We start from the raw sequence: 7,747 nt of genomic DNA on the forward strand, positions 1-7,747 counted from the left end.
CTTTCATATACTTTTGGCAACTTTTTATACTATTTTTGGGACTAACATATTGATCCAGTGCCTAGTGCAAGTTCCTGTTTGTTGCATGTTTTTTGTTTCGTAGAAAATCCATATCAAATGGAGTCCAAATGGGATAAAACGGACGGAGAATATTTTTGGAATATTTGTGAAATATGGGAAGAAGAATCAACGCGAGACGATGCCCGAGGGGGGCACGAGGCAGGGGGCGCGCCTGCCCCCTGAGCGCGCCCCTGACCCTCATGGGACCCCTGTAAGCTGGTTGTTGCTCTTATTTGGCCACAAGAAAGCTAATTTTTGGAGAAAAATTTGGGCGAAGGTTTCAATCCAATCGGAGTTATGGATCTCCGGATATATAAGAAATGGTGAAAGGGCAGAATCCCATAACGCGGAAACAGGAGAGACAGAGAGACAGATCCAATCTGGGAGGGGCTCTCGCCCCTCCCATGCCATGGAGACCAAGGACCAGAGGGGAAACCCTTCTCCCATCTAGGGAGGAGGTCAAGGAAGAAGAATAAGAAGGGGGGATCTCTCCCCCTCGCTTCCGGTGGCGCCGGAACACCGCCGGGGGCCATCATCATCACCGCAATCTACACCAACACCTCCGCCATCTTCACCAACATCTCCATCACCTTCCCCCTCTATCTACAGCGGTCCACTCTCCTGCAACCCGCTGTACCCTCTACTTGAACATGGTGCTTTATGCTTCATATTATTATCCAATGATGTGTTGCCATCCTATGATGTCTGAGTAGATTTTCGTTGTCCTATCGATGATTGGTGAATTACTATGATTGATTTAATTTGCTTGTGGTTATGTTGCTGTCCTTTGGTGCCCATCATATGAGCGCGCGCCTGGATCACACCATAGGGTTAGTTGTATGTTGATAGGACTATGTATTGGAGGGCAAGCGCGATAGAAGCTTCAATCTAGCATAGAAATTGATGCATACGGGATTGAAGGGGGACCAATATATCTTAATGCTATGGTTGGGTTTTACCTTAATGAACGTTAGTAGTTGCGGATGCTTGCTAATAGTTCCAATCATAAGTGCATAGAATTCCAAGTCAGGGATGGCATGCTAGCAGTGGCCTCTCCCACGTAAAACTTGCTATCGGTCTAGTAAAGTAGTCAATTTCTTAGGGACGATTTCGCAACTCCTACCACCACTTTTCCACACTCGCTATACTAAATTTATTTCTTCTTTACCTAAACAGCCCCTACTTTTTATTTACGTGCACTTTATATTCTTGCAAAGCTATCAAAAAACACCTACAAAGTACTTCTAGTTTCGTACTTGTTCTAGGTAAAGTGAACGGTAAGCGTGCGTAGAGTTGTATCGGTGGTCGATAGAACTTGAGGGAATATTTGTTCTACCTTTAGCTCCTCATTGGGTTCGACACTCTTACTTATCGAAAGATGCTACAATTTATCCCCTATACTTGTGGGTTATCATCCACCTACCTCGGAGGATCAGGTGGGCTGAATATGGGTGGGAACCAGCCCCCTAGTGGGCTGGTGCGCCCCCACCTGAGGGCCCAAGGCGCCTAGGGTTGGAAACCCTAGGGGGTGGGGGCGCCTCCCACACCTACTTGGAGGGCAAGTCTCCCCCCTTGGCCGTCGCCCCCCCCTCTAAATGCATCTATGGGGTTGGCCCCCTCTTCCTTTCCCCCTATAAATAGTGAGGGGGTGGGAGGGCAGCCGCTGTCGGTGTCAAAACTGGCGGATCTCGGGCAGGTGGTCCCGAACTGTGCATCTGGGATCGATGGTAACAGGAGACGGGGGACACAATGTTTGACCCAGGTTCGAGCCCTCTCTATGGAGGTAACACCCTACGTCCTGCTTGATTGATCTTGATGAATATGAGTATTACAAGAGTTGATCTACCACGAGATCGTAATGGCTAAACCCTAAGAGTCTAACCTGGCTATGATTATTCAGGGGATCTACGGACCTAGCCCTCCGGTTTATATAAGCACAGGAGGGATCTAGGGTTACACATGGTCGGTTACAAAGAAAGGAATATTCATATTTGGTTGCCAAGCTTGCCTCCCATGCCAAGGAGAGTCCCATCCGGACACGGGTAGAGTCTTCGGTCTTCATATATTCACAGCCCATCAGTCCGGCCCATATCCAATAGGTCGGACGCCCGAGGACCCCTTAGTCCAGGACTTCCTCAGTAGCCCCCGAACCAGACTTCAATGACGACGTGTTCGGTATACAGATAGTCTTCGGCATTGCAAGATGGGTTCTTCCTCTTATGATTTTAAAGTGATGTATTCGGTTGTCCATTTAATGTCGCACCCCTCGGCTTCCGCGCTTTCCTGACTCTAGCTTCCACATGTTGAATGAATACAAGAGGTCGGGGTATTTTTACATATACCACCCTGACCGTGCCAGAAAGGTGCCTATTTAAAGAGAATAGATCTCAGATCCCCTCCAAATCCACGAAAGAGATCCTCGGAGCTTGCGGAGCAGAACCACCCCAACATGGCTAGCGCTCCTAGCTCATCCTCTCGTCCCCACAACTCCGAAAAGGGGAATTGGGAGAGATGCTCAGTTTCTCATAGTCAGTTGGTGAAGCTGCAAACACAGGGCTTTCTTCCCCCCACGGATTTGGTCCCTGTACGAGCAGGGATGACATCCTTCAAGGGCGGGGCTCAAGCGGAGAACTTCCCTAATCCATCCAGGGGAGAATGAGTATGCTTCATCCCCTTCTTGTTAAGAGGTGTCGGATTTCCGATCCATCCCTTCCTCCGAGGTCTGCTGGAGTATTACGGCCTCCAACTGCACAGTCTCACTCCCGCCTCTGTCCTTCATATTGCGGGTTATGTTGAGCTATTCCTGGGCTGCAAGGCCCATTTTGATTTATGGAGAAGACTATTCTGCCTCGTCCCTCGCAATCAAGGAGGGTCAATATTTGAAGTGGGGGGAGCCAAGGTGTGGCGCATCGCCAGCACCGGATACCTGTCTGGCACGCCGAAGAAGGCTTACGAAGAATGGCCTTCCAAATGGTTCTATATCGATGATGTCGCTCTTCCCTACCCTGTCCGTATGGGCCTTCCCGAATTTTCAAGTGCTCTGTTAAAGAAATGTCATAGATGTCGACCTCGGAGCCTCGAGGAAGAGGATAGTGCAAAGATCAGTCTGCTGCTGGGCAAGATTAAGATGCTTGCCTAGTCCGAATTGTCAATAGTCGAGGTAATGACGATCTCCATAGCGCGAGGGGTCCAACCACTCCAATATAGAGGGCTACGCATGTGGGACTACAATGGAGAAGACGATGCCTCATGCTGCGGTCGGAAGGGCCCAAAGACCCCCGCCGCTTTGGCCAAAATATTGGCCGAACTATATAAACGGGAGAAGGAGGAGTTCACCCATCACCAACATCAAGACAGATTTTCCATGTATAATCCCCCTAGCTGGGTAAGCTTTTAACTCCACTATTTTACTCCTCTCCCTGGATTATTTTTGATGGGCAGTATACTATCCGCTTATAATAGGAATGGCGAAAAGCTGTCGAGGGGATCCATGACCCTGCCCCTCAGCCAGAGAATCGCAACCGGGATCTTGACCCCAGATATGAAAAAGATCCGGACATATTTGTGGAGCTCGAGGATGTAATATTCTATCAGACGAGCTATGACGGTACGGATGTACCTATCATCGCCGATTACCCCGGTCTCCTCCCCGCTTCGCATGTGAGTAATCCGGAGATACCTTGTCCAAGAGAGCTTTCTCATTCTTCCTCACCCGCTGCACTGTCCTGTGCTCGAAAGGGGAGGCGTTCGGCGCACCATGCTGCCCCAGGGGCATATCCGAAGAGAGCGCCCCCCACACCGGGCAAGCCTTCGGAGAGGAAGGCAAACGAAGATACAGCCGAGCCTTCATCAAGGTGGTATGGATTTGCACATATGCACTTTGGCGGTCACATCCAACTGTGACCTTTCTGTTTATCCTGTATCAGGAAAAAGGTGTGTCGGACTATATCTGGGGGTCCGGCCGGTCATACTTCCCACAGCCAGGATCCAGATCCTGGCATAACGACGGGGGCTGATACGGGGGTAATGGCGGACTGTCCTCCAGCCGAGGATTCGAATGATGTATCCGTCACTAACTCGGAAGTGGAGAGCTCCATGAATAATCGGCGCCGAAAGGCCGTTTTACAATACCCCGGCTTTTCGGAAGAGGCTTTTAACGCCTCAACTCGGCTGATGCCTACATCCGAGCTACTCGAGATGGGCTTAACAGAGCTACAAAGCAGCATTTAAAAGATGTGCGGGTAAGTTTACTTTGTCTGAATATGATAACCATATGCCAGTAGCCCTAAGACTTGAAGCAGTTGGTACAACTGATTTAAGTATCATTGTATAACCAGGTTCTTACGGAGAAGAACGACCTGCTAGCCCAGGAGCTAGAAAAGTGTCAGACGCAGCTAACTGCTGCCCGTGCCGAACTAGAGAAATCCAAGAAGGCGTCTCCTGGTAATGTTTCCCTCCATCGAGAAACAATTATTATATGCCAGTTGTGCTGATATTGTCGCTTGTCTCATAACAGGGTCGTCGGACCAACTGGAAGAGAAACTGAAGGCCGCTCAAGCGGACGAGAAAGAGGCGAAAATATTACATGCCGCAGGCGAGCGCGTTCTGACCCGAGTCAGAGAGGAGAAAAACAAACTCTAGGATTCCAACATCCAGCTGGGCGAGGAACTGAAAGATGTGCGGGCCCAACTAGCCGACTCCGTGAAGGAGAATAAAAGACTACGAGGCGGCATATTCAGTATGTGACCGAACTTACCTTATAATAGTTCAGAGATGAAAGGTACTGACAAAGTTATGTTTGCAGGTATGCTGATAGGCCATCCCGAAGAGGAGATGTCTGGATTGTCGGATGATCTGCTGCAGGGGCTATCGCAAATGCACGAGCAAGCTCGGTAGGCAATGTAGAGTGTTGCTAAGGCCTTATGGCCATCCACCTCCCCTCTAGGAAGTATGGAGGAGCTTGTAGAGCTATTCAAGGGAGCACGGCGACGTATCTGATTATGGAAAATATCGGCCTGCCGGGAGGGTGCGCAAGAGGCCTGGGCCATGGTGAAGATATGGTATACCAAGCTTGATCCGAATCACATGGCCCGGGTCAGACCTTTAGGGTCAGATGGGAAAGAAGTGCCTGTTAATTTGGTATATGACCAAGTAAAAGTAGCTGCCAAATATTCCCAACAGGATTGTAAGTTAGATAGCCTGTTGGATGGTATAGAGGAGGAAATTATGAGTCTAAGTGACTATGTATTTTCCTTGACATATGTAAATTCTAGCTTAATTGTAAAACGATTGTCATGGCGGACCTTTTCGCTTCAACCTCGGGACCCGAAGGTACGGAGTGTTTCAGAATACCCGTGCGGCCGAATACACCGAGGTATGCATGGAAACCAGGCGTAGGGGTCATAGTTGATTGAACAGACAAGTTGTATCCGGCTAGTTATGTTATATTACATTAAAGTTGTAAGAAACATCTTCTCGAGAGAATAGTTCCGTTAGGGGTTCCTTTCCTGGGTTTACATGCGTTAATGTGCATGTCCGGACTGTGATTGAAAAATCGCAGTATGCGTGACTTCTGGGGGTCACAATGGAGTGAATGCGGAAAAACATTTTAATACACCGACCGAATATTCCCTTAAGAATGCTAGCTTTCGGCTTCACCCAGTCTGAGGTACACATCCGGATGACCCAGTAGTAACAAAGGCAGAGGTGCTCCCTTTATGCCCTAGCCGAACTAATGGGAATGTAGGGCAAAAGCACAGGAGCCAGGCAACCCAGCTTGGCCAAAACTTAAGTCATATCGATGCATATAATGGCGAAGAAAAGGTACATATGGGAAAGCGCATATGTAATGAGCTTGGTGCTCGGGGAATTATAGCACGCTTATGTACGAGAGGCCCCCAGGTATAACAGACGTACATATTTGAAGATGTGTGCGTCAGGGGTTCGCGGTCTAACCGCACAAAAGTTTTAAGACTAAAAAAAGAAAAAGAAAAAAGAAAAAACGAAAAGAGAGAAGAGGTGAAGGAGGCAACAAGGAGAAGGGGACGAACAAAGAGTTCGGCTCTAGGCGTAGAACCTTTGGAGTCTGGCTGCGTTCCAGGGGTTCGGCTCTAGGTGATTGTCTGACGCATATGCAGGCATTACGCTCCTCCGATGAGAACTTCATCGATGATGAAGGGACCCTCCCACTTAGGCTTGAGTTTGTCCTTTTTCTTCTCCGGCAGGCGTAGAACAAGTTCGCCAACGTTATAAGTCTTGGCCCGCACTTCTCTGCTTTGATACCTGCGAGCCTTCTGTTAATAAAATGCGGAACGGGCTTTTGTGATGTCGCGCTCTTCCTCCAGGATATCTAAGATGTCCTGTCGATCCAGCTCGGCCTCTCTCTCTCTCTCTTCGTACATGCGCACTCGAGGTGAGTCATGAATAATGTCGCAGGGTAGCACTGCCTCTGCTCCGTATACCATGAAGAATGGTGTGTATCCGGTAGTGCGATTGGGCGTGGTCTGCAGCCCCCATAGTACGGAGTCGATCTCCTCAATCTAGTGCTTGTCTGATTCTTTCAAAGACCGCACTAGTCTAGGCTTGATGCCGCTCATAATAAGACCATTGGCTTGTTCGACTTAACCATTTGTCTACGGATGATAGACAGAGGCGTAATCGAGCTTGATGCCTAGATTAGCGCACCAGGTTTTCACTTCATCGGCTATGAAGTTGGAGCCGTTATCAGTGATGATGTTGTGTGGAACACCATAACGGTGTACGACGCCGGATATGAATTCTATCACCAGCCCGGACTCGGCCGTTTTAACTGGTTTGGCCTCTATCCACTTAGTGAATTTATCCACCATGATCATCAGATATTTTTTCTTATGGCTTCCTCCTTTAAGGGGTCCGACCATATCTAGTCCCCAGACCGCAAAAGGCCAAGTGATGGGGATTGTTTGTAGGGCGATGGGGGGCATATTGTGACGCCCGGATATTTAAGCTACAGTAATTCCCTATTAACGATGCCATGTCACCACGATTACTATTGTTAACCTCGCGATGCATCAACTCCCGTTCGAATCCAAATTCAAAATCAGGCAAACAATAAAAGTTGTTCAAATCAGAAACTAAATTGTTCATTAAATAACAAATATTCCGGAGACAATTCTAAAATTGAAACCAACATTATTGGAATTGGGTAAGTGACTCGAACATCCTCAAACGGTGACTAAAGACAATATTTATTGACCTTTTATTTAATCTAAGTTAAATATGAAATTATGTTTTGCCCAAACTAGTTTTTGGGGCTAGGGTATACTGCACTGCTAATTATGAGCTAGGTCCCTTTTTTGTAAAAGTACTTTTGTGGCCTAACTATTTGCAAAACAGAACATGAGAGAAAAGAAAATAAATAAAAAGAAAAAGGAAACAAGTATAAACAAAAATAAATAAAAACGGGCAAAGGGACCCCGGGCCTGCTGGGCCTTGGCCCAACTAGCCGGCCCAGCCGCACCTCTCCTGGCCTATATGGCCTCTTCCCTGTGACCTAACCCCCGATCCACCCCACTCGCAGCCACTCACCCCCACGTCGTTCTCCCCCTCCCCCCGGTCCAGAATTGGATCGGGGCGCTTGCCGCCGCTCGGAGGCGCCCGAACCCTGGGCCCCGCCGCGCCTCCGTCCTCCCCCCCGACCGTTGCGTGG

This window comes from Triticum aestivum, chromosome 1A, assembly GCF_018294505.1.
Source record: "Triticum aestivum cultivar Chinese Spring chromosome 1A, IWGSC CS RefSeq v2.1, whole genome shotgun sequence".
Classification (NCBI taxonomy): Eukaryota; Viridiplantae; Streptophyta; class Magnoliopsida; order Poales; family Poaceae; genus Triticum; species Triticum aestivum.